This window comes from Ochotona princeps, chromosome 13 (genome assembly GCF_030435755.1).
Source record: "Ochotona princeps isolate mOchPri1 chromosome 13, mOchPri1.hap1, whole genome shotgun sequence".
Taxonomy (NCBI): Eukaryota; Metazoa; Chordata; class Mammalia; order Lagomorpha; family Ochotonidae; genus Ochotona; species Ochotona princeps.
In genome coordinates this window covers 64,465,626-64,490,198 of record NC_080844.1, presented here as the reverse complement: position 1 = coordinate 64,490,198, position 24,573 = coordinate 64,465,626, and the positions used below count along the sequence as shown (strand labels likewise).

At 54.2% G+C, this 24,573-nt stretch overlaps 1 protein-coding gene and 1 pseudogene across 8 annotated transcripts in view; both read left to right on the top strand.

Moving 5' to 3' along the window:
* CTBP2 (C-terminal binding protein 2) overlaps nt 1-24,573 on the top strand; it is a 105,454-nt gene that overhangs the window by 32,419 nt on the left and 48,462 nt on the right. For 6 of the 8 annotated variants that reach the window (XM_058671430.1, XM_058671439.1, XM_058671429.1 and 3 more), the window contains exon 2: nt 8,973-9,099. The exons of the other annotated variants lie outside the window; for them this stretch is intronic. The gene's annotated coding sequence lies outside the window, so the exon portion shown is untranslated. The remainder of the gene's footprint in view (nt 1-8,972; nt 9,100-24,573) is intronic. 8 annotated transcript variants of the gene reach the window in all.
* Nucleotides 2,428-6,387, top strand: LOC101519005 (coiled-coil domain-containing protein 3-like; annotated as a pseudogene).

The window sequence follows — 24,573 nt, the reverse complement described above, 5'->3', positions numbered from 1 at the left end:
CTTGCGTTGGGTTGCTTCTACAGTAAATGGCTGTTTCAGGACTCAAGGGGGCTGGGAAGTGGTCTTCTCTGAAGAGCTACTGGGACATTCCAGGGAGAGGACAGTGTTTGCCTCAGGGCTAGGGAGGGGATAGGAAGGACTAACTCCTGCCCAGCAGGTGCAAGAAAAGTGTGACCCTGGAGACCCCGCAGAGGCGTGTGCCTGTGATCTTCCTCCTTCTGGCTTCTTTGAATCAACAGAGTTGCTGGGAGTGAGAGTGGTGGGCGTGCGCACTCTTCTTAGGGAAGGTGGCAGGCGTTCTTGTAGGACAGACTTGTGGCAGCATGGCGGGGCTTTGAGCACACTGATAGGGTCCCCCGCTTCTGGAGAAAGCAGTGCTGTAGTTGTGGCCGGCGGCAGCTCTTCCAACCATGGCGATTGGCCCGAGCACTCCGGCTCTAGAACCTTCTTTGGGCTGGCTGGGTTTTGTTGGAAGCTGGCCAGCTCGGCGAACTGCCTGCTGTGTCAGCCAGGAATGGCCCTGGCCTGTCCCAGCCTGCCAGACTAGATCATGGAGTGCTGGGGCTGTGGCCAGGGGGCCTGGCAACCCCGCCTGCCCTAGGCTACTCTACCCTGGAAGGCGCCCTCTGTGGCTGGCCAGTTGTTCCCGGGGAAGTGCTGATCTAGCCTGGGCTGTTGCCAGCTCCTGCAGGAGGGGGTGGGGTCCAGGAGTGGCTGCTTGAGAGCTGCACCCTGGGAGCTAGAGCACATGGTCTCCTGTGTGTGCCGGCTCCTCCAGTGTCTGCTTGACCGTGTCCATCCCTGCTTAGTTGATCTGCACAAGACGGACTGAACCAACTGACCCCTAGATAGGACAGACTTTCTGGTTATTTTTGACAATGGAATTTGTCATCTTGAGGCTGGTGCGGAGTTGGTCACCTGCAGCTCTAAAGTGTATATACAGGAGATGCCCAGCACTTCTGGCCCTCTCTTCCTGTGAGACCCTGGGCCAAGCTGCAGCACCTGCTACAGGCTGGAAACGGACTGACTCAGAGCCACGTTCTGCCTGCCCTGGGACAAGTCCGAGCCTCAGTACTTTAGGTTCCCCTGGGTCCTGCCCTGAGGAGCCTCCTGTTTGTTTCTAGTGCGAGTGACCTTTTGCCCTCCTGTAGCTGTGTCCCCTGGAGGTGGCCAGCACTGTACCCTGCTGGCACACCCCTCTCAAACATGGGCTCTGTCAGCTTCTGAGACCAGGCTCAACTTGTAGAAAAGTTGTGAAGTTGGAGCGTCTGCCGCCCTCCCAGCCCAGAGGCTAGGCAGCTGTTCTCCATCTCCATAACTCCGTCATTTAAGGACGTTCCATGAACACCAGCGTGAATCCTGTAGCCTTGGTGCCTTGGGTTTTTTTCCACTTGGCTTAATTCCCTCTGCAGTCCACGCAGGTTGCTGCATGTGCCCCACGCTGGTTGCCATAGATCTATGAAGACTGTGACCAGGTCTCAGACTGCAGTGCTGGGGGAGAGGAAGGCTCCCACCTCCCTACCCCCACGGACCTTGGGTGTGTGGGACTGGAGCGGCTCTGGTCTCCAGCCCTGACATAGCTTGTCTCGATGGCTCGCAGACATCCCTGGGGTAACCCATGTGAGTGGTTCTGGGTTACCGTGCCACAGCTGCTTCTGGAGCCCCCTGCCCCTTGTGGATTGCATGTTTTTGCACAATGCCTGTTCACTGGATGCCAGATGCTTGAGTTTGAGGTTGTGTGTGTTTATTAGCAGTCCTACTCAGAGTAATCCACAGGGCCAGGCCTGGGGCACGGACTAAGGCAGCGTGCCGCCTTGGGAGCCAGCCCTGCACCACTCCGTGTTTTGGGCGTGCTTGAGCAAAGGCTGTGAGATTTCAAGTCCCGGGAGTCTCTTTTCACAGGGAAGATCTGAGCTGTGCTGCCGCTGGTGCTTCATGAAAGCCCAGTTGGCCCCGCGTTTGGAGTGTGCGTTCAGGGAAGTGCTCGCACAGTTGTGGCAGTGGAAGGATGGTGTCTGGGTTGCTGATGTCACGGGTTTGCATGCTAACTGCTAAACCAACCAGAAGCGCCTGAGCAGGCCGCAGCCACGCAGTGGTGGTCACGTGGTGTGTGCAGCTCCCTGGGCAGTGTTGATGCTCTGGGGGGCCTCCCAGTTCTGTGCCCCCAGCCCAGGCTGCCCTGCCATCCCCACTGCTGGGTGCAGGCTGAGCCGTCGGGGAGCGAGAAGTGGGCTCACTTGTCTGGGTGCCTGGTCGGGGTTCTTGGGGCCACAGGCCTCTGTTTCTCTCCCTGGCCGCCTCTGAGTAGGCCCACCGTGTAAGATGGGTCTGATGTCTCTTGTGTTGCTGTGGAGGGGCTGTCTGGGTGTGTGTGAGGGGGTGGTTGGAACATCCTAAGTGCAGGTGACATCTCCCTTCACTGGTACGATGGACTGGGTGACTTGCTGGGGTCCTTGGCCAGCCCACAAATGGGGAGTCACTGCAGCGTGACAGCTGTTTGCAGCTCCCCTTGCCTTTCCAGGCACGGGAGCGGGGCTTGGCGCACAATTTGTCCGTATTGCAGATACAGTGGCCCCTCTGACACAGGGTGCTAAGGCTTTTGTGTTAAACTTGCAGCTCCTTGAAGCTCCGTGTTTGTAATTTAGAAACGCTGTGGAACCCAGTCCCCCTCAAGGCTCTGGATTCTAGTCTGTGTAGGTGCTCCCACGTGTGCGGGAAGCTGGAGGAATGCGGAGCCAAGCTGGGCACTTTCTGTACAGTCTCAGCCCTGAACAGAGAGGGTCAGCGGTCTGTAGGTCAGCTCCCCAGGCTCTCCCTGAGGTCCTTCCTGTGCCTCCATCACGGGGTGGTCTCCAGCCTGGCTCTCTCCAGTGGTCCATCTGGTTTCAGCTGTGTGTGTGCGCTTTGCTGTCGATTGCGAAGGCAAAGGGGGATTTTCTCTGAAGCCTAAATCAGTGTGCCCACGGCCCCAAAGTGAAGCTCCCTGAGGGATACTTGGAAATACAGGAAGGCCTTCACAAGATTCTGAAAATGCTGAATGGATTTCTAAAATATTTTTCATCAAAATGGATTTGTTTTTAGTTCCATTTTTCCCCCACACTTTGTGAAATACCCCCAGGTAAGAGTGGACTGTTTTGCATTTAGTTTTTCCATGTGACGTGAATGCTTTGGTATACCTTTTGATATATAGCCTGTTGATAGAAGTATCATAGGATGTGATGTGGGTACACATGCCTGTATAACTATACCATAGTATTCAGAGTTCTGTTTCTTTGGACCTATGCCAGTCTTGACCACACCCCCAGTTATTGGGATGGGATGGCAGGGTTGGTCCCGTGCCCGCTAGGGGCATCCCAGAGCCTCATTCTGATGTGTGGGGACATGCAGATCCGTGCTCTGACACCTTGATACCCTGGGCTGGCCCGTGGGAGCTGGCTCCTCTCCCATTCCCACCCGGTACAGGTGCAAACTCAGTGGGGCCCTTGCCTGTTCACATGCAGAAGCGCCGGGGGCTAGAGGGATGAGGTGGCTGTGGGTTTGTCTTAGTCCCTGTGCTGCTTGGGACATGGAAGGCTGGGGACGGGCTTCAGGCCGAGTGCTGTTTTCCCTCCTATTACCCTGTCCTTTCTGAGTTGAGGAGGCAGTGGGCCGGCTGGCCTGGAGTGTCTCACATGGAAATGTGAGGGACCAGCTGGGACCCTGGGGGTTGCGGCCGAGCCTCTCACAGCAGCTGCCTTCCCTTCCACGGCCTGCTGGGCAGTTGGGGTGTGGGAGCACAGCTTGAATTCACATGGTGACGTCGGGCCAGTGGATTGCAGCCCGTGATGGGCTGTTTTCCTGCCTGGACTTGGCCCGTGCCAGGCCCTGTCTATCGAGGGGCTTCCCGTCTTCCCCACGCCAGCCCCCACAAGCCCTCCCATCTGACGTTCTCACGCCCTAGCTGCCGCTTTCCCCTGGAGCCCCTCCTGAAGGGGCCATCACGGGGGTGAGGGTAGGGGTGGGGGGAGCTGATGTCTGGCGGCTGGGCGCCAAGGGCACAGCGCCCCCTCCTTGCCCTCACCGCCCTCGGCTCTGGAGTGTGTTAAAGTCAAAAGCTGAAAGAGGGAGTGGAGAAACGGACAAATTAATTGGCTACATCTGAGACAACACTGGGAAAATATCCTATTTTATTTTCCTTTAAAAAGTGGCAGCGTTCCAGGGCTTGCCTGACAGTTTTCCGCTGGCTGTCCTCATAACTGGAAGGCGAGAGTTCTCGAAGCTTGGCTGCTGGGGCTTCCCACGTTCTTAAGGCTTCAGACCAGCTGAGTGCAGTTAATATCACAAAGCATCCATAAACACTGGCGCCACAAAGAGCGCGGCTGCACAGGCTCTGCGAAGTCGGAGCTCCTGGGCACGGGGGCTTGGAACGAAGGTGCCAGTCAGACCTGGGGTGGCATGAGGCTGCCGCTGCGGCAAAGGCGTGGAGAGAATTAGCGATCAGGGTGGGATCCCCACCCCCAATGGATAAAGAATAATTGTTTTGAGACTAATTAATGCTGTTTGTGTATTCGTAGGCATTGGTGAGAGGGTTTGAATCCTGGGAAGGAATAAGCTGGTGCACTCCAGTGCCAGGGCCTTGGGTTGTACCGTGCCACGTCCCCTGTGTGAGCAGCGTGGTGCTGGCCAGGTCACGGTGCCATTTCCTGGTTCTTTGTGACCGTGGCCTGAATGCCATGTGCTCCATGGCCGGGGAGCACTGTCCTGTGCCACGTGGGGCCTCGCTGTCAGTGGGAGGGCACCTTGTCTCAGGTGTGACCCTGTGTGTGGCAGACCCAGAGGTGGGACCAAGCTGCAGCCCGGAGGTGCCCCAACTACGTGCACCTCTTCTTCGACGCAGCTGGCTGGTGGAGCCCCGGTATTGCCAGAACGTCCCCGTTGTGTTATGCAGGTTCTCTTCCTGCGGGACAGAAGCAGCATGCCGGCCGGTGTGGCTGAGGCAGGGGTGCCTGGTCTTCAGTGCCATACACAACCCGAGTCCTTTATTGAAGTTGCAGGCATGAAGGCAGGTCCTGGAATGGAGCCAAGGGCACAGCCTCACTGGCCCCCTTAAAAGCCGCGCTAGATTCCCCACCTCCGTCAGTGTCAGGCTGAGAACCGCAGGTAGAGAGTTCTGCCATGCTGGCTCTGGCTCCACTTGACTCCAGGAGCAATGGTGGGACACGTCTTCCAGGGCATGACCCCTCTGCATGCCAGCAGCGGCCAGTTACCTGGGTGGTGGTGCATGTACTGCCTGCCATCTCACACGCTGGGCGGCCTAGGCCCCTGTGGTGCGGGGTGTTGGGAGGTGATTTTAATCTCCGTCGTTTCTGTTCCTGGAAGTTCTTACGAAAGTCCTGTCGAGAAAATTTCCCCCAGCGAGTCCTCGGGGCACCGCTGCCTGCCACAGTGTCAGCCAGGATCTGCTGAAATAAGTGTTTCTGAATTTTTAGCTGTTCTGTAGCACCAGCCTTCGTAAGTACTTCTTTCGACCTTCAGATACCAATGGGCACTCACTTTCCAGGTCCTCAGTCTCCCAAGCCTTCTTCATCCACTTAATCCACCAATAAGCCCTCACTGTTCGCTTGGCAGTCTGCAGGCTCTCCCAGATTCCCGGCTGAGAGTTCCCAGAGAGCACCCCTTGGAGACGTGCAAGGGTACATACAGCTGTCTGCTCCCCAACTATGAGAGATAGTAATCTCACATAGAGCCTGGGCCTTGTAGAGACCGTCATGTACGCCAAGGTGCTTGCGCTGCTCCCCGAGGTACCCGGCCTCTACCACCACCTGCCATGGCAGTCCGACGCCGGCCAAGAAGGACTCTTCTACTTGGCTGAAGTGGAGATGCTGTGCGCTCGGACATGGGGCAGCATGCTGGAGGTTCCCGCCGGCTCCAGGCTCAACCTCAGCGGTCTTGGCTACTTCTCGTGCCTTCGCACACTGTGGTCCAGGACTACTCCTATTTCTTCTTCCTCAGGATGGACGAAATCTGTAACCTCTTGCCTCACGGAGTTAATTTCCAAGATGCCATCTTCCCAGACACTCAGAACAGGAGAATGTTTTCCAGTCTTTTCCAGTTTTCCAACGGTTGCCATGGGCAGCAGCTGAATACTTCCTCCAGTGACTGGGAGATCCAGGAAGACAACCGATTATTTCAGATGAAGAGACACGTAAACACCCTATTTGCTAATTCATTCCCCAAATGCTGCAGTGACTGGGGCAAGGCTGGGTGTGGAGCCAAGAACCAGGAACCTCAAGCCAGGTCTACCATTTGAGTGGCAGGAACCCAATTTTTGAACTATCATCTCCGCCTTCCCAGGGTCTGCACTGGCAGGACACAGCAATCAAGAACTGGAACCAGGAATTGAATTGAGGCATTCCAATCTGGAATATGAATGTCTGAACTACTAAACTAAATGCCTGAATTGTAAACCCCAATTTTTGTATATGTCTGGATTTCACAGGCTATTTTTTCTTACTATGTTTGTCTATTCATAAAGAATGTTGGTTTACAGTTACCTTGTGATAAAGAGCAGAATATCATGGCAATGAAGACCTTGAAAAATGTTTAAAAAAAAATGTTACTCCATGTGCCTTAGATAGGCAAGAAGTTGGGCAGGTGTTTGGGATAGCCGCTGAAGCGCTGCTTGTGCATGCACAGGCCAGGTGGAGCGCCTGACCCCGCGCCTCATTCCAGCTTCCTGCTCACACGCACCCTAGGAGGCAGTAGATACGCCTAATGTAGTGGCATCCCTGATTGAATTCCCAGCTCCTGGCCCAGCCCTGGCTGTTGCCACTATGTGGGAAATAAACCAGCAGTTGGGAAATCTCTCTCTGCCTTTTAAATAAATATGAATTTTTTAGATTAAAAGAAAAGAAACAAGTATCTTTAAAGACTTCACGAAGTTTTAAACTTGCCAATGCCTTTCCCTTGCTTCCTTTCTCTCCAAAAGGGATTATAGTCTGAAAGTTCAAACCTGCATTTCTGAAAGTGCTTTTCATGGCCAAATCCATAGCTACCTGTGTCTACTGTGCCATGCACTGGACAGAGGCAGCAGGAAGCTCTTGGCACGCTAGAACATGCAGGAAACATAAACCCTGTCGTGCAGTTACATCCCGGAAATAAATGCGACCTGATGGAGGAGAGGGGGCCGGTGTTATGGAATGAGAGGGTTGAGCCGCCGCTTGGGGTGCCTGGGATGGCCTCCCACCTTGGCTTGGGCTCCAGTGTGCCTGAGGGCAGCAGGACTCTGGTTCCTGCCACCACATGGGAGCAGTTTGGGGGGGGCGGGGTTCCTCGCTTTGGCCCAAAACAGCCCTGGGAAATAAACCAGTGAGTGGTTGGATAAGATAGCGTGGTCTCTTACTTGTCCAATGTCATTCAAGTAGCTTAACATTTAGAGTTGGACATAGGCAGCTGAAGCCTGCGGTATCGCAGGGCGTGGCTGGGAGATGGCTTCGGAAGCTGGGTGGCAGTTTCCCAGCCGAGCTTCAGTGGACAGTCTTGTCGAGCGGGGGTTGCCGAGAGGCAGTCCCTGTCCCCTCAAGCCCCTGCTAACTTGGAGTGGGGAACTTTGGTCACAGCATGTGGGGTCCTGGTGGTGGTGGTGAGTTAGTTACCCTTAACCTTGAGGATGTGATAACCCCAACTGTGGAGTCCACCCTTTCCCTGAGTTAATTACCTCTTGAGAATACTTTCTGCCTTTGAACTAGGAGCTGGCTGTCAGGACACAGATGTCCCGTGTCATTAAGTCCTAAGAAGAACAGGGGAGCAGGGGCGCCTGGGGAGGCCAGTGTTGGCTCTTTGTCACTTAACACAGAGAAGTATCTGCAGGACTGGATCCTGAGAGATTAGTTCCTTTGGAAAAGGAGAGCCTGTTTGGGGAATCTACAGCTTCTTAAGATGGGAATTGGGATGTGCAGTGTAGCTGGGATCCTGGATCCATGGCCTTGTGGTTAGGGACATGCAGTGGAACTGGGACCCTGGATCCCGTGGCCTCATGGGGACATGCAGTGTAACTGGTGTCCTGGATACTGTGGCTTCATGGCTTCTTGTTTGCCCATTAGGGTTGGACGGGTCGCGGTCAGCTGTGGCAGTTCCGTGGGCTTGAGAATGACTGCTGTAGCACAGGGACACTTCAGTTGCATAGCAACCCAAGTATTAGAAATCCCATGTTTTCTCCATGGCAAGACCATAGACATGCTTGTAGCCTGGGCAGGATGCCTTTGCCGTAGGGGTAGCTTGGCATGATCTCCCACCCCCTTAAAGCGCTGCGTATGAAGAAGTGGTTGAGATGCTATGGATGGTACCATATATTTCCTCTTCATTCAGTGTATAGTAAAATAAATGTGAGTGCTGTTTAATGCATCACCTCATTTCATATTGCATTTGCCAAGAAAGTGCAATTTTATTGAACATTAGGATTGAATTCTTAACTGAGTAATCAATTTCGGTAGTAAGTTAAAATGCCTTCTATTAATGGACAACTGCAACCGTTAATCAGAGTACCAGTAGATGAACAGTTGTCAGCGTTTATGCTAATGGCACGTATAAACCATGGGGTTACGGATTGCACTTTTTAATTCCATATTCCTCAAAACAGTTGAAAATACTTTTGGCTGGAAGGTATCGATTGTTTTGTCCGTCTTTGCTTTGCTAGTCAGAGATGTAAAGAAGCCAGATGACATTTTCTCGGCGATGACACAGTATCACTGTCTGCTTTAGCACACTTGGCATCATGTCACAATGCATGGAAAGGGTTCATTTGTTCTGGTGCTCCACTGTTTAATTTGATCTGGTGTGTGACTAAAGCAAGACAAATAGTAGTTTTAATGAAACCATTTAATAACCTCTGGTAGCTCGGAGTCGAAAGCATTGCAAAAATGCAATTAAAGGACAGTGGGATGCAAACAGGATCACTGCTTCAACTTGACTGATTTGGTGCGTCTTGCTTATAGGCTTTCTTCGCCTTACATGGTTTTGAACCCATGAAGCTGTGTTCCTTGAGTGAGACGAGCAGTCTGCCGCGTGCGCTATAGAGTGTGGACGGATCTCTGCCGGTGAGTTGTTGCCCAGTGTCTCCAGGTAAAAGTTGAGTTTTCGCAGCTTCCCCGTGGAATGTGCTTTCAATTAGTCGCTGGTCGTGGACGGCCGGCAGCTCCTGCGTGTCTCACCGGGATGGCTGGCGGCAGGATTGTATTGATTGCCTTTCAATTAATTGCATCTGGTATTTTCATTTATCAAAAGCAAAATACATGTAATTAACTCTGAAGCAATATAGTTCAGTGCAAAGTGATTTTTTTTTTTTTTGGCTGCTGCTGCTGCTATAGAGATAAGTCAACTGAAATTATACTACAAGGAAACTGGAGTCAGAATGGAAATAGTATTACGACTTTGACGTATTAATTAAAAAGAGTGAAAATGAATGAGAGAAATGGTTTGCCACCCCCAGTCACTCCTACCAGGCAGATGGATGTCTTTGGGGGAAAAGCAGCTTGCTAAGTGATGGCTCGCCAGCAGTTTTCTCTGGAGGAGCTGGCCCCGGGTGGTGTCGGGCGGAGACTCCCCTTCCGACCGCATTCCTACCGCATGCGGCTCCAAAAATGGTAGCTAATGATGCTTTCACCCTTCACCCCTGCAAGGTTTGGGGGTTCATGTTGAGTTTCCACGTGCCTTTAAGCATTTTTCATAAAATGTGGATCTTAGTGTCGTAAGAGTGGCAGCTTCTCTGATGGGTTGATTTTTACCCAGGAGTACAAGGCTTTATAAAAAGAACATTTTCTCTTTGAGCGGCAGTGTCATTCGAAAGTAAGTGTGGGTTAGCTCAACCTGCTGCTTCCGGCCAGGTGACTAAGCCTTCCCCGGAGGAAGGTGAAGCCTCCGTCATGACTCTGGACCTCGTGGCCAGAGTTGCCAGAGCCACAACGAGGCTGTGAGCGCTGTATTGCCCCTGGGCACTGGGAGAGGGACCCAGAGCTGAGACCTAGCCATCCCAGCCAGCGGCGGGGTGGCTGTGGACCAGGACAGAAGACCGTGGATGGGGTAGCTTCCTTTTGCCATGGAGAAGGGTCAGCTGGGGCCACTGCACCCCGAAGGCTCACCTGCTGTGCGACCTCCAGCTCTTGGAGGCCCAGTTGGTGAGCCGAGCAAGTGGACTCCAGGAGCCCCTCAGCATCCCCACTCATTGCAGAGGTCTGTCCTGGCTGTCCAGCAGGTCACAGAACTCACTTCTGGCTACTCACGGGGCCCAGGGATCCCCTGAGGAACCCTGACTTGGAAGGAAGCGGCAGCGGCCGCTTGGCCTGACCCCTCAGTCATGCCTTTCCAGGCCACTGTCCTGTCTTCTGGCCTTGCCTGCTCACTCTTTTTTTTTTTTTTTTAATTTTAAGATTTATTTTTATTTTTATTACAAAGTCAGATATACTGAGAGGAGGAGAGACAGAGAGGAAGTGGAGCTGCCGGGATTAGAACCAGCGGCCCTATGGGATCAAGGCGAGGACCTTAGCCACTAGGCCACGCTGCCGAGCCCCTTGCCTGCTCACTCTTAGACCTGCGGGCCAGCTGGGGACAGCGTCGCGGGGTTGCTGTGTCCCTGGATGATAGCTCCAGTGTGGTGCTGGGACCCTGATTCCAGCCTGTTGGGGTGATGTTCCCATGTGGACTTCACATCTGTATCAGCCTGTTCTCAGCTGAGTGGGCAGCCTGTCATTCATCCAGGAGCTGGAACATTCGAGAACTTTTTATAAAGATGAGGCTGTTGTAAAGACTCTGAATAGGATGCAGTGTACGGGGACTAGTGCAGAATCCTTGTTAGCAGTGGTCTCCATCTCCGAGAACAGTGTTAACGCTCTGCACACACCTGGTGCCGGGATGAGGAGGCAGCCCACTTCATGTTAGCAAATTACTCCTGAGTGCCAGGCGTGCCCAAACACCCGGCCTTGTCTGCTGTTCCCACCACCCGTTTTTGTTGTTGTTGTTGAAGATTGATTTATTTTACTTGAAAGAGGGAAAGACATTTTCCATCTCTCTATTCCACTCACCACATGAGTGCTACAGCCAGAGCCAGGAGCTTCTTCTGGGTCTCCCACGTGGTTGCAGGATCCCAAGGGCTTGGACCGTCTGTCCTCTGCTGCTTTCCCAGGTGCATTGACAGGAAGTTGGAGAGAAGTAGAGCTGCCCAGAGTACAGCTGGTGCCCCCCCCCACACACACAGGCAGAAGATGAGTGGACTACACCACCACTCCCAACCCACGCGGGTGGAGTTGGGATGAGGGTTTGGCCAACACTTGAACAAGGCGTAAGAGGCTCCATGTGGTGCTGAGCTGGCAAGGGAGTGTGGTCGCTGTGGCACAGCTGTGCCCTGCGGTGTCTGCAGCCCACAGCCACGTTGACTGTGCCCCTGGTGGCCATTCTCACAGATGCTCAAAGAGCTTGTCTTTGCCCTTGAGCATCTTGTGTATTCTGTGTCTCCTCCGATGCCTGGCAGGTTGCACTTGGCAGGAAGCAGCCACCTGCTCAGCTCTGCGGTTGATAGCAACAACTGGCCCGTCTTGGATTGTGGCCTGAGTCAGGGCTGCCTGTTGGTTTCATCCCAGGAGCTCACTGGTGGAGATCCCACGCCTGGGCACAGTGGGGCCAAGGAGGAGGTGTGCTTTAAAAACCTGCACCACCTCTCCAAGTGAGTGACTTCCGGGCAGCAGGCTGGGAGTCACTGGTCAGCATAGTAACTCCAAGTGCATCTTGGTTGGCTGGTATTCTTGCCCTACCAGAGTTGGTCTTTTGGGGCCTCTTGTAAGATGGTCACATCGCAGTTTTCCGTGTTCTCCCCGGGGGTCTCATTTCATCATGAATGGTGAGCAGCGGCACTGGGTCTGCGGCTCTCCATCCAGGTTGACTCTGACTACATGAGAAGCCGAGGGCCATGTGGCTGGCCCCTTCCTTTGCTGCTGGCGTCTAGCCTCCCCATCTGTTTGGGTGGTTTTTGAGTTACTGTCAGCAACGGCACCTTGCAGTTTTAACCAGAAGTGTCAGGACGGGAAGCAGTTGGGATTCACCATCGCTGAATGTGCCAAAGTACAAAGCCAGGCCCTGTGCAGCGGCAGTGGAACAGCTCAGGCTGTGGTCTTGTGGGATGCAGCTGGCCCCCACACTTTGCTACCTGGACAGGTTGCAGCCATGCAGGGTCCTGGACCTCACGAGTTCTTAGTGCTTAAAGAGGTCCACGGTGGGACCACACTGTGGGAGCAGTGTGGCTCTGGTGGTGTGGCGTAGGTGTAGCAGTCCTGACCGCTGGGCCTCGGGCAGACAGGAGCAGAGGGAGAGGGTGGCATGGCTCACTCGAGAAGCAGGTCCTTGGGCTCTGATGCTGGTGGTGGTGCAGTGTGGCTGGCTGCTCCATGCCCCTGGTGCCCAGAGTTCCAGCCCCGCCCAGTCTGCCCTGTGCACGCCACCCCTGCCCCCCCACCAGCCTTTGCTCATAGCTGGACCCTGCTCAATTTCTTGCCAGAGGCTCAAGTTGCAAAACATAAATGAGATGCAGGACGCTTCAGGTGGGCAAGACGGGGCAGGGATGCCTCAGGTGCTGGGGGCCTGTACTGGGTGGGACAGGAGGGACACAGCCCAGCTGGAGTGGTCAGACTCCATCTCTAAGCCTGTAGGATACAGTGTGTGTTTTGGAATCCAAGCCTTGGGGAGGGAGGCTTGTGCTGCCCATTCCTCCTGGGTCAGACTCTCAAGGCCTGGGTCTCAACCTCTCACTCCACCCCAGCTCCTGCTTCTAATCCAAGTGGACTGGCAGAGCATGGAAGAACCAAGCAGGAGGCTCTCACTTTGACCCCGTCTCCTGCATGACAATAGCCTGCCTGGGTTTCCTGATTAGGGTGAGTCTGCCAAGCTGCTCTGCCCAGAGGGTGGGATCCACTGCCCTGGAGCTCCCTTCCCTGTGGGGTGGGAGTTGGGCTGCCAGAGCCACAGGATCAGAGTGTGGCCAGGCTCCTCCCTGACCAACCAGGTGACTTCAGTGGTGGAGAGAGCTATCCTTGGTGCCCTGTTGGTGGCAGCCCTCCAAGAAGCAGGGCCTTCCTGGAGTCTTTGAGTTCCTCCCAGGTTCCATCTTCCCAGGAGCATGAAGGGGCCAGTCCCTGTCCCAGGTGTGTGAGACAGCAGCAGGGGTGGGACTCTTCAGGGGAAAGGGTCCCTGGAGCCAGGCACTGTCCGCTCCAGGTCTCCCCACTGAGCCGGGGAATGACCACTCGGGCCCCTGCAGTGTCTTCTCCCGAGGCTCCAGCACAAGCAGAGAACAAGGGCAGGAAGTCGAGGGCCCACTGGCCAAGGGAGCCATGCGTCTTGTTGGCTTCGTGGTCTCAGGTCCGTGGGTTGGATCCTTGAGTGTGCGTGGGGGAAGGGAGGCAGGGGAATGAGCTGGGGTCTCTGATCAGTTGCTGGATGTGATTAATGGTGGATGAAAGGGTTATTTCTTTCTGTAGATATTTTTCATTATCATTATGTGTTACCACTGTTGGTTTTATCACTACTTGCAAGAGTACTAGATTGAAAACATTTTCCTTTAAAATGATGGTCTTGGGGCCTAGTGTGGCTAAATCCTCACCTTATATCCACCAGGATCCCTTGTGGGTGCCAGTTCATGTCCGGTTGTTCTACTTCCCATCCAGCTCCCTGTTTGTGGCCTGGGAAAGCAGTAGAGGACAACCCAAAGCCTTGGGACCCTGCACCCATGTGGGAAACCCAGAAGAAGCTCCTGGCTCCTGGCTTCGGATGAGCTCAGCTCAGCTCTGCTCCGGCTGCTTGGGGAGTGAACCTGCAGAGGAAGATCTTCATCTGGTCTCTCCTTCAGCCTGTGTATCTGCCTTTCCAACAACAACTAGAAAAAGGTGGTCTTGGTTTTAGGTGTTCCAGGGAATACACACACCTGAGGCCTGAGGGGCTTGCCTCGGGCCCAGCTGTGATGGGAGTATGGGAGTGTTAGACCCTCGGCTGCCAGTGCTGTGAGAGTTACATCTGTGGTGGGACAGTTGGCTGGCAGCTCAGCTCCAGCTGTGCTGAAGGCCTGGGAAGATGGCTTGAGTATGGGGCTCTCGGCCATCCCCATAGAAGACCGCTGGGTGGAGCCTGGCAGCTCTAGTCTTTGGACCTTCTGGAAGTAGGTGATCTCTCACTGTCCCCTCTTGTCTTACTCGACTTTTCAAATCAATACCTTTTTTCCCTCCAAGAACCGGGAATGCTGATTTTTCAATGTTTTTTTTATTTGGGAGGCAGACAGCTTCCGGTTCTGTTTATGCCTTGCAAGCTTGCGAAGCCAACCTGGACATGAAGCCAAGAACCCAGGCCCGGTCCCATCTCCCCACTACCCCCCAGGTGGTGCTTTAAATCTGGAAGCTGGGCCCTAAGTGAGAGAACCCAGGCACTCTGGTATAGGCTGTTGGGGTCCCAAAGGAAGCTGGGAAACGGGTCCTGGCTGTGTGCAGTGACCTGTGCTCCCCACAGCAGGGAGGGAGCCTGGTGATCCAAGTTGTTTTTAAAGCAGGGTAGCAGGTGTGTTTTCCGGAAGTTAACCTTTGCTGGTGGGGGGTTCCACGGAGACCTTGCCAGGTGTAAGGTATGTCTGAGTCTGGGACTTCCTCTCTGACACTGAAGAACAGGTTTGTTTTATTGATTGTTCGATTCATTGGTGTTTGGCACCTCCCAGCTGGCCCCATGCTGTTAAAAGTGAGGCATTCTTTCCATGTAGCAATTAAAGATAGTTCCCCGAGACTTGCACTAGTTAAGGGTAAATAAGCAGGTTTGAGAAGAAAGTGCTGTGAAACTCGTCCTTTTTGTGTGTGGGCTCCCTTGAGTGGACACTCACCTGAGCTGGTAAAACGGGGCCTTTTTCTCTGCTTGTCCCGAGAAGCAGCCTGTGTGGTGACATTTATACATATTTCATAGTGTGTTTGCTCTGGGCTGGCCAGACAAGCACATCCACTTCTCAGCAGTGTACTGCTTGAAAGAGACCGCGGCATCCTGTATATGGCTGAAAGATGGACCTTAGGGGGAAGTGGTGATGGGCCGGGGTTCAGGCACTCAGCCCAGGGTGGCCAGGCCAGAGTATGAAGCATGGCTCTCCTCCCTTTAGCCACGTACATACGCCAAGAGATGGCTCAAGCACAGGCCCTTCCAAGCCTTCCTCCTGGGAGTGGGCCAGCAGCATTGTCCTGTCCTTGGTGTAGGTTGTGGAAAGCCAGGAGGGGTGCTGCTGTGAGCCTGTTCACTGTAATTCAACACCTTTTCTTTGGTGCTCCTCCTCCACTCCCCCATTGGGCCATAACTTGCCCCACTCAAAGGAAACCTTTGTTTTCCCTGGAAGGTGTAGCCTGCAGCTCCTGAGGCAAACACTTTTCTGTAGGATGGCATGGCGTGGGGGCTGAGGCCACACACAGGTGCCAGGTCCTGGAGCCTCAGGCAGGCTCAGGCCGGCAGCTGGGCAGAGCCCCTCCTTGTGGCTTCCGAGGTCTGGTGCCTTGTGCAGGGACACTCAGGAAGTCTGGAAAATACAGAGTGTTGGGTGGGAAGCACAGGGGAGTGGTGGATCACTGGGTGGGAGATCTTGGGCCTGGCTGTTCTGGTCCCTGTTCACGCTTCCCATCCCCCACAGCCCCTGCATTTGCTCCCTGAGTGCAGGGGTGGGGCCTTCCATCTGGCAGAACCCGTGGTCACTGTTGGCACTCCCTCTTCCAGTTTGGGTGGCTTCACAGTCCTCCAGCTCCTCCATCAGGTGAAAGTGAAAATGTGTGGCTGCTGGCCGTGGCCTGAGGGGCAGAACTATGGCTGCTCACAGACCCGAAGGCGAGCCATGTGCAGTGTGCCTCCCTGTATGTGGCCTGCACGCTGTGTGTGCAGTGGGACCCAGGAGGTGCAGGCTGAGCCAGGCTCACACAGGTGCTGGTCCGGACAGCCGGCTTAGCTCTCATTGGCTGGGAGGGTGACTGCGCACAAGTGTGTGATGTCCCCTGGTCCCCAGAAGCATCTGTACTGGGCGGCAGTGCCTCCGTGAGGCCCGGCCCTCTCTCCCTTGGGTGCCAGTGGAGCGGGGACTCTGAACAGCCTTGTCTAGGTGCTATCCTTGGCTAACCTCCCAGGTGAAGGCTTTGCTTCTCCAGCTGTCCTGCTGGGAAGCCAAGGTCAGACCGGGCCTGACGTGGCAGCCACGTGGGTGCAGGTGCTTGCTGCCTGTGCGTCTGACGGCTCCTGCCCTGGCATTTGTTCAGAAGTTGGCCTTGGCAGTAGAGTACTCCTGCCCTTTGTGGTTCTGTTGAAACTCACTTTCCTTCCTTAATGACCCCTCCTCTGTAACCCCGGGGTGCAGCTTCCTCCAGGAAGTGCTTTGACTCCCCTGGGGCCCAAGGGGGGCACTGCAGAGGCCAGTTTCCGCTTGCCAGTTGAATTGGAGCAGATTGATGTGCCCTTCGATGGGGCTGGGAAGCAGCTCGGCTCTTGAGCAGGGAGTTGCATCTTGGGAGCTCCTCACTGCTGTGTGCTGTGTCCTTGTGTTCGTTTGGGGGCAGGAGAGACAGTCTCTCTTCTGTCGTTGGGAGAAGGGATCCTAGTTGGTCAGCTCTGGTGGGCACCGGCCTTGTGCCAGCCGAACCCCTCTGGGCTTCTACCCAGGGACTGAGATCACTGCAGAGGACGCATGGACTGGGTACACTGTGCACCTGTAGTGAAGGGTGACTTGTCGCCACCCCTGTCATCGTCATCCATGGCAGTCCAGGGGTTCAGCTCAAGGGGAGGAGGTCGTTGCAGCACCCACCCATGCTCGGCTTCTTTCCTGCTGTGCCACCCTGGCCTGATGCTTGTTTGCCAAGTGATACTGAATGCAGGGTCCCCTAAAGCCCTCCCCAGGTGGACTCAGTATTGGGTATCGTTCTGTGTGTGGGTATGCTGGGTTGAGCCACGGCACTGGCAGGGCTGGGCACCTTGGTATCACACCTATGGGGGCTCCAGCTTCTGGTCCCTGGACACCTGCTTTGTCACAGTGTCGCTTCTTCCCCCATAGTCTGCCCACAGCTTGTGGGGGGGTCTCTGCAGGTTGCCTGAGCCCTGAAGTGTGACCAGGGCCTGAGACTGGCACCACCCTCTGTCACTCCTCCACAGTGGTCACGACGAGGCCACCAGGCCTGACCCCGAACGAGAGCGTGCTGGGAGAAACCCAGAGCATGGCCACTTCACATGAAAGGTCGTTAGATCCGGGTCACTGGGTTTGGACTCTCGCATTCTATGGCAAAGTCTAAAAATGCAGATTTGCAGCAACCGATGTTAATGAATTCAGACTGTTTGGTTTTCACACTGAATAATGGCTGGAATTACCAGAGCCCTGGACTTGTGGGATTCTGGATTGTGGAAGTGTTTTTCAGGATTAAATTGGCAGAGTGAGGTAATATCACTTTTATTAGCAGTTCTGGCCTAAGAAGAAATATGCCTATTCAGATTGGGAGAGTTTTGCAAAAAATTCTAGTAACAACAAACCATTGTGGACCAGGTAATCAGTAACTTTTTTTTTTAAAGATTTATTCATTTCATTACAGCCAGATATACACAGAGGAGGAGAGACAGAGAGGAAGATCTTCCGTCCAATGATTCACCCCCCCAAGTGAGCCGCAATGGGCCGATGCGCACCGATCCGAAGCCGGGAACCTAGAACCTCCTCCGGGTCTCCCACGCGGGTGCAATGTCCCAATGCATTGGGCCGTCCTCAGCTGCCCTCCCAGGCCACAAGCAGGGAGCTGGATGGGAAGTGGAGCTGCCGGGACTAGAACCGGCACCCATATGGGATCCTGGCGCTTTCAAGGCAAGGACTTAAGCCGCTAGGCCACGTCGCCGGGCCCAATCAGTAACTTTTAAACGGAGGCATCTCTGTGTCTCATTGCACCTGAAGCCTTGCACCCACAGATAGTAACTGCAGTACCTTTCTCCCCTGTGACCTCCTCTTCTGATTCTATTTAAATGCAGATTTTCGCTTGCAGTGTAGAAGGAGCATTCTAGGGGACTGGGAAGGCCGCTCTGCATGGTTCAGCTTAAGGTTGGTGTCCTGGTCCCTCGCTCCCCTAAGATGCTCAGTGTATCTGGCCTGTCACAGCTCGGCCCCTGTGTCTGCCTTAGTTAGCACTGGCCTCCAGCAACCTGTCCTGTCCTTTCATGGCCAAGCTGAAGGGATGGAAGCTTCTAGATCCCAACCTTCCCACTTTATGGCATCCTGAGGCCTCGTTAGTGTTCATGTGTGTGTGTGTCGGGGGGTGTGCTTCCAGAGTTGATAGAAAATGTGTCTTTATGAAAAATCTCTGCATGGATTTTTAAAAGCTCTTGGCACCAAAATAAACATGTAATTCCAGTTTTCTGGGAGCGTTTGTAATGACCCTCATATTTGTGCTGTTTACATTTTAAGAGTTGACTGGAAAGACTCAGGGCCAGAGACAAAGAGGAAGATCTCATGAGCTGGCTCATTCCCCAGATGACCAGGAGCTCCGTCTGGGTCTCCACTGGGTGGCGGGAACCCCAGTGCTCAGGCCCCAGTGAAGTTGGATCCCGGGCAGAGGTGGGGCCTCCTCCCAGGCATTGCAGGAGCATTTAACTCACCGTGCCCAGCAGCACCCCAATTTGTGCTATTGGATTTAATCTTTTTTACTTGACACACAGGGAGAGCCGCTGCCCCTGGGTCGCTCCCCCAGGTCTGCAGTATCTGGGATTCCCAATCCTCGACTTCCACGTGGGTGGCGGGGTCTGCAGTCCTGGAGCCAGAGCCCCCCTGCTTCCCAGGGTGCAGGAGGCTGGAGTCCAGCACTCTGAAGTAGTACTGGACTAGTACCCAACCCCGAAACTAAGTTATTGTTGCTCGATGGGTTGTGCCTTAGGTTCTCCTTGGATTCTCCCTGTCCACGTCTTACTAGTACCCAACCCAGAAAACCAGCCCCATGGCTGATGGAGGTCTTAGGAAGACGTCAGGACTTCCCTGAAAGCCGTGACTTGCTTCATGTCAAGTCCCTGTTGCAGAAGGAATGAGCTGATGGCTTTTGACATTCCGCGCTTGGAATTAATTAGGTGACTAATCATTATAAATACCACTTTCCTATGCTGTTGTCTGCCTTCAGTACAGCATCTCCTGCTATATATACTTGTCAGTTTCAAGCTGAGCGTTGTGTTTTGGCTGTTATGATCTGTCAAGGGAAAATGGAAGTAAATTCTTTATAATATGCTAATTGATCTGTTTGGGAATTTTTAGAAATAGGCAACATCTGCATGCCAGTGGCGCAGTTAATGGCTTCCGCTCATCAGCAGGGCGGAGGAGCCCGTCCATGGACCTTGGCGAGATGGCAACGCCCACCCTGGGGCCTGGCAGGGTGGACCTGTTAGGCTTGAGCCATGGAGTCCTGTTTGAGGGAAAACCCGGAATGCCTGTGTTTGGTCTTACTCCTGCCGGCCTCAGGCCAGAATGGACCAGCTGGAGTGAAGAGCCGGAGGCCGAGGCGGTGGACCTGGACGTTGCCTGGAGCCCCTGCTGCTCGCGGTGGCCTGTGTGTCCTGGTACTCTCATGCTGTGTCCTATCTAGGACTGTTTCTGCTTTGTTTTGTTTAAGATTTCTTAATTTGAAAAGTTCACGGGGGCGGGGGGGAGGCAGCAGTAAAGATCCATCTGCTGGTTCCCTCCCCAAGTGGCTGCCATGGGACCTGCATAGATCCAAAGCCAGGAGCCCGGGGCTGCTGCTTAGGGACTCCTGTGAGTGCAGAGGTCCCAGCACATGAGCCTGGCACTTTCCTTCTTTCTTTCTTTTTTTCCATATTATTTTATTTTTATTGGAAAGTCATATACAGAGAGGAGGAGAGACAGAGAGGAAGATCTGCCCTTTGTTGATCACTCCCCAAGTGGCTGCAATGGCCAAGGCTGAGCCGATTTGAAGCCAGGAGATGGGAGCCAGGAGCCTCTTCTGGGTCTCCCACACAGGTACAGGGTCACAAGGCTTTGGGCTGTCCTCTACTGCTTTCCCAGATCATAAAGCAGGGAGCTGGATGGGAAGCGAGGTGACCTGGATTAGAACCAGTGCCCATGTGGGATCCTGGGCATGCAAGGCGAGAACTTAAGCTGCTCAGCTATCACGCCGGGCCCCTTCCCGTGCTTTCTCGGGCACAGCTGTTCTGTGCTCATTTCAGTGCCTTTACTGCCTTTTGTGGTTGGCTCTGAGAAGTACAGCCTCTTTCTAATTCTTATTTGAAAGGCATAATTCATAGAGAAGAGACCAAGATCTTACATGTACTGGTTCATTCCCCAAATAACTGCCACATCTTGAGCTGGGCTGGGCTGAAGCCGAGATCCTGGGGCCTCTTCTGGGTCCACTGCATTCCCAGACTCTAAGCAGGGCGCTGGATGAGAAGTAGTGCAGTGGAGATTAGAACCAGCGCCCAGATGGGATGCTGACGCCTCCGACAGAGGCTTACTCTGTACATCACAGTGTCGGCCCCAGGAAGCACAGCCTCTCACTTCGATTCCTTGACAGGGCAGGAAGTTCTGAGACAAGCAGCGGCCCATCTGCCCTGTGCGCCGAGGTGTTTATACACAGGGTGCTGGGAGGTGACTGCCTTGCTGCTTCCTCCTCCTCTTGCCCGGTTGACAAGCGGAGCCAGCTTTATTTGAGCCTAGGGAGTTTCATGGTTGGAGCTACGGGTGAAGTGGGTGGGCACAGCTTACGACTTGCCTTGCCCGCTCTGTGGCGATGGTGCTGTCCGGTGCGAACCACAGGATTTTATGATGCCACCATTAATATGGGGAGCACACACGTGATCTGGAGTCAGCAAGTTCAGTACACACTACTATCATTAAATTTTCAGGCCAAAGCTGCAAAAATTAATTGGAGGCGTGTAATAGTTTAGAATGTGAACTGGATTATGGTAATATAAATTATAGGAAGAGCAGACATTTTTATATACTGGAGAAAGGGAAAAACTGGTTTACTTTAATGAGAAGAGATAGAAATGTGGAGCTATTTTTTCATTACAGATGCAGTCTAAAGTGTGGACTTGGTTGATGAATAGAGCTAATTCGCTGCTACAGTTCCAATAATTCACGTTGCACACTTTAATGACTTCTAGATAAAAACAGGATTGAAATGTTAATTTCTCTGAAGAAAGTGGGGCACTCTTGTAGCCCAGACTTCGCCCCCCTATTAAACCACTAGTTAATTTCGCTAAACAAGTTTCTCGGAGATATTTCATGCTAGATCAACTTTTGTGTTTCTTAACCTCCATTGGCCTTCTGGCTTCCCCCCCCAAACTTCCACACCTGCGACTGTCTGCCTTCGATGAGACTGTGTCGGGCCCAGCTGACCCCTGACGCCACTTGGCAGCTTCTGTTCTGTGATTCTGCCTTCTGTGGGGAGTGATTTTTCTAGTGGTTTCTGTTAGGTGATTGTCGCCGCTGGCCCCTGTTGCTGGAGCTGGGAAGTGTAGGTGAGCAGTGACTTCGGGCTTTGGTCTCTGGTCGCACGGGAATCTGATCGCCGACACCAGCTCACTGTTAAGCATTTTTATTTTTGGTTTTCATAATTTGGGGCCTTTAATGCCATAGAGTGGAACCGACCTCAGTGTCCTGTCTTGCACTTTAACTTAACTATTAATTTTGTATTTGAAAATCAGTTTACAGAAAGAGGGAGGGACAGGTGAGTCTGCTGGCTCGCTCCCAAACGGCCAAGAGCCAGAAGCCAAACTTATCTAAAGCCAGGAGTGGAATTCCTCTAGTCTGGGCCTCCACATGGGTGCAGGGCCCAAGGCTTTGGCCCATCCTCTATTGCTTCCCCAGGCCACAAGCAGGGAGCTGGATGGGGAGTGGAGCAGCTGGGACCACACCGGTGCCCACATGGGATGCTAGTGGCCCGGCTGAGGTTTAGCATGCTTTGCCACAGCTATGGCCCTATCTTGTCTTTGCTCCATTAACCTGATGTCAGGAGAAGGATGAGTTGGAGCTTGTTGTCGTGAAGATTAACGACGGGGATCCAGAGTGAAGATGTACTCACTGTGTCTTGCCTATTTTTGTTCTGATAAACACGTGTGGCTTTGTTATTGGAGTAAATTCTGTAGTTTTGTCTATTGGTTTTGGACAAAGGAATCACAAATCCACAGTAGGGAAGGGAGGTGACCAGCCCCACCCCCTGGACACAGATCTGGTGTGCCTTTGCGTGTGCCACGTGGGGGTGAAGACTTGGCCAGACATGCCGGCCTCTGGGAGGGGAGGACTCCCTGCACCTCATCAACAGTGAGGCTCTGGATCCGGACCCGGCTCACCTAGAGCCAAGTCTCCCTAGAGCTTTTGTAAAGTGGTAGAGAAGTTGGCTTGCATGGCCAGTGGAGGAGGGGTGTCCGAGGGTGTCCGAGGGTGCCCGAGGGTGGTTGTGCTCTGGGGACAAAGGGCTCCCCTGCCTGCCTCGCGGGGGCGGTGGGGGGGTCTCTCCTGTTGTTTCCACACCCCCGGAAGCGGAGCTGGGCTGTGGTTGAGCCGAGGTGGGCGCGTGCTAGTCTGTGGACCTCGGTGGCTCTCTGGACCCTCCACCCCCAAGCCTTAGCTGCTTAAGGTCCCCCTCACCCTTTAGGGTTTGTTTCTTCTTAGAAGTAGGACCAGTGGGGCTCATGAACTTGGGTCCCGTTGGGAGCTGCCCCTTCACCAGCAGGTGCCCCCGGGAACTTCGCTTGGCCCCTGATGGTCTCTGGATCTGCTGGCCCTGCCACTCCTTGGATCCACCTTGTCCTGCAGGCCCGGGTGTGCGTTCTCTGCTCTCTCTGCCCTTTGAAGGCGCTGTGGCTCCTGCGTTTCTCTCACCATCCCAAGGTGCCACCTGCTTCAGCGAAGCCTCTAGGGGTCAGATAGATGAGAAGCTGCGTGTCTTACTCCCCTGTTTCCCCTGGGGGACACATGATGGCATCCCCAGGCTCCACCCCAGGCCTGGCCTGCTGTCCCCAGGTGGCAGCTGGAATGCCTGCAGATGTTGTCCCATATCCCTGGGTGTGCCCTGTCCCTGCTTGAGGGCCTCTGGCTTTGGCTGCAAGTTTGTCCCCTGCCTGTTGTTACTCATGCTGGAGCCCGCTGAAGCCCCACCTGTCATCAGGAGCCAGCCCTGGAGCCCCCTTGGGCGGGGTGGGAGGTGCTGTGCATATCCAGGGGGCACGTCACAGGCCCACGCATGCCCAGGGAGCCACTCCAGCAGACGGAAGGGGCCCGCACCAAGACGCCGACCCGTGCCTGGCTCCCTTCCTCTCGCATGAGTGTTCATGGAGCATGCTTGACAGACAGATTGATTCGTCACCTTGTCATGGTGACATGTTGGGATGGCTCTGCAAATCGTGTGCCATTGGCACTTGGCTGTCTGAAAGCAGGACTAAGTCTCTGTGAGCGTTATCAGCACCAGGCGTAACTTACTGCCTGCTTGTCCCTGTTTCTTTAACTTTTAATTGAAACCGTTTAGTTGCCACCCTGCTGCTAGGAATCTGGGGACAATTAGGGAAGTCCCATCTGTCCTTTGAACCACATTATATTGCTTCCCCCTTCCCTATACTGAGAAGACAGCAAATTCTCTGCTCCCTGGCTTCCCTCCGGATGGCTCTATCTCACTTGAATGAGTTACGGCAACTCTTTAATTCAATTATTTTCTCCAATCCAGGCTGGAAATGATTTAGTTGGATCCTAGGCCTGGCTTTTGCAAGGCAAAGCATGACTCCCGAAGCATGTGCTAGTGGGGTTCTGCATTGTTCATGGCCTCTGGGGTGGTAGGGGCGGTGGTCTCTGCCCTGGCCCCTTGTTACCCCTCTGCCCTGCAGATTGGAAATGGCAGATTTCATGGCCACAGCGAGACTTTCCCCAAGGCGAGGAATTATCTGTCCAGTGATATTAGGTCAGTGAGTCCCCACCCAGCTGTGCCTGAGAGGAGGAGGTGCGGGGCAGCCAGGGTGCCAGGCCTGGAGGCCACATCCGCATCAAGCCGCTTTTCTGGACTGGAGTTGGGGGGCGGGGGGGCGAGCCCAGTCACACTGAACCTCGCGCTCTGGGAGATGTGCCCAGCCAGGGGCTGCTGAGGAAGGATGTGTACACGTGGGGACCTTCCGGAGAGTTCCAACACAAAGCCAGAGTTACTGTTGGCATCCCCGCCCTCGCGTCATGGTGGCTGGGAAGAATTACTTACCCAAAATATCAGGGTGGTTTTTGTTCAATGCATGGGCTGACAGATGTACCCTGATGAGCCCCTTGGATGCTTGGATGAGAGGGCTCAGGCACGAGGGCAGGAAGGCACGGGGCAAACTTGGCCAGGTGTCCCCTGGTCCTGTGTGGGCTTCATGAGGCATGGGATGGCTCAGCACCTGCGCTGAACTGAGGGAGCCAGCGCCTCACGATGTGCCCCTGAAGCATGTGGAGGTGGGAGTCCTGCAGGCGTCCGGTGTCCTCCACTGACCCACCAAACCTGGCAGGCTGAGACAGCCTTGGCCATTTGTGCACGTATTAAGTTGCTTGTCTGTCCACCTGTCCAGAAGATC